The sequence below is a fragment of the Oncorhynchus kisutch genome, unplaced genomic scaffold, assembly GCF_002021735.2.
Source record: "Oncorhynchus kisutch isolate 150728-3 unplaced genomic scaffold, Okis_V2 Okis09a-Okis19a_hom, whole genome shotgun sequence".
NCBI lineage: Eukaryota > Metazoa > Chordata > Actinopteri > Salmoniformes > Salmonidae > Oncorhynchus > Oncorhynchus kisutch.
The window spans coordinates 14,650,393-14,652,892 of record NW_022261985.1 but is presented as its reverse complement, the minus strand read 5'-3'; positions in this window follow the sequence as shown (position 1 = coordinate 14,652,892).

The window sequence follows — 2,500 nt, the reverse complement described above, 5'->3', positions numbered from 1 at the left end:
AGGGCTCTTCCTCCAGGACAGGGCTCTACCTCCAGGGCAGGGCTCTTCCTCCAGGGCAGGGCTCTTCCTCCAGGGCAGGGCTCTTCCTCCAGGATAGGGCTCTACCTCCAGGACCGGGCTCTTCCTCCAGGACAGGGCTCTTCCTCCAGGACAGGGCTCTTCCTCCAGGACAGGGCTCTTCCTCTAGGACAGGGCTCTTCCTCTAGGACAGGGCTCTACCTCCAGGACAGGACAGGGCTCTTCCTCCAGCACAGGGCTCTTCCTCCAGGGCAGGGTTCTACCTCCAGGACAGGGCTCTTCCTCCAGGACAGGGCTCTTCCTCCAGGACAGGGCTCTACCTCCAGGACAGGGCTCTTCCTCCAGGGCAGGGCTCTACCTACAGGGCAGGGCTCATCCTCCAGGGCAGGTCTCTACCTCCAGGACAGGGTTCTTCCTCCAGGGCAGGGCTCTTCCTCCAGGACAGGGCTCTTCCTCCAGGGCAGGGCTCTTCCTCCAGGACAGGGCTCTTCCTCCAGGACAGGGCTCTACCTCCAGGACAGGGCTCTTCCTCCAGGGCAGGGCTCTTCCTCCAGGACAGGGCTCTTCCTCCAGAACAGGGCTCTTCCTCCAGGACAGGGCTCTTCCTCCAGGATAGGGCTCTACCTCCAGGACCGGGCTCTTCCTCCAGGACAGGGTTCTTCCTCCAGGACAGGGCTCTTCCTCCAGGGCAGGGTTCTTCCTCCAGGACAGGGCCCTTCTTCCAGGGCAGGGTTCTTCCTCCAGGACAGGGCTCTTCCTCCAGGGCAGGGTTCTTCCTCCAGGACAGGGCTCTACCTCAAGGACAGGGCTATTCCTCCAGGACAGGACAGGGCTCTTCCTCCAGGACAGGGCTCTACCTCCAGGACAGGGCTCTTCCTCCAGGACAGGGCTCTTCCTCCAGGACAGGACAGGGCTCTACCTCCAGGACAGGGCTCTTCCTCCAGGACAGGACAGGGCTCTTCCTCCAGGACAGGGCTCTACCTCCAGGACAGGGCTCTTCATCCAGGACAGGGCAGGGCTCTTCCTCCAGGGCTCTTCCTCCAGGACAGGGCTCTTCCTCTAGGACAGGGCTCTTCATCCAGGACAGGACAGGGCTCTTCCTCCAGGGCTCTTCCTCCAGGACAGGGCTCTACCTCCAGGACAGGGTTCTAAGAACATAGAACACACCTCATAATAGAATCTAACATAGAACACACCTCATAACAGAATCTAACATAGAACACACCTCATAACAGATACTAACAACATAGAACACACCTCATAACAGAATCTAACAACATAGAACACACCTCATAACAGAATCTAACATAGAACACACCTCCTAACAGAATCTAACAACATAGAACACACCTCATAACAGAATCTAACATAGAACACACCTCATAACAGAATCTAACATAGAACACACCTCATAACAGATACTAACAACATAGAACACACCTCATAACAGAATCTAACAACATAGAACACACCTCATAACAGAATCTAACATAGAACACACCTCCTAACAGAATCTAACAACATAGAACACACCTCATAACAGAATCTAACATAGAACACACCTCCTAACAGAATCTAACAACATAGAACACACCTCATAACAGATACTAACAACATAGAACACACCTCCTAACAGAATCTAACAACATAGAACACACCTCATAACAGAATCTAACATAGAACACACCTCATAACAGAATCTAACAACATAGAACACACCTCATAACAGAATCTAACATAGAACACACCTCCTAACAGAATCTAACAACATAGAACACACCTCATAACAGATACTAACAACATAGAACACACCTCCTAACAGAATCTAACAACATAGAACACACCTCCTAACAGAATCTAACAACATAGAACACACCTCATAACAGAATCTAACATAGAACACACCTCATAACAGAATCTAACAACATAGAACACACCTCATAACAGAATCTAACATAGAACACACCTCCTAACAGAATCTAACAACATAGAACACACCTCATAACAGCATCTAACATAGAACACACCTCATAACAGAATCTAACAACATAGAACACACCTCATAACAGAATCTAACAACATAGAACACACCTCCTAACAGAATCTAACAACATAGAACACACCTCATAACAGAATCTAACAACATAGAACACACCTCATAACAGAATCTAACATAGAACACACCTCATAACAGAATCTAACATAGAACACACCTCATAACAGAATCTAACATAGAACACACCTCCTAACAGAATCTAACATAGAACACACCTCATAACAGAATCTAACATAGAACACACCTCATAACAGAATCTAACATAGAACACACCTCCTAACAGAATCTAACATAGAACACACCTCCTAACAGAATCTAACATAGAACACACCTCCTAACAGAATCTAACATAGAACACACCTCCTAACAGAATCTAACATAGAACACACCTCATAACAGAATCTAACATAGAACACACCTCATAAC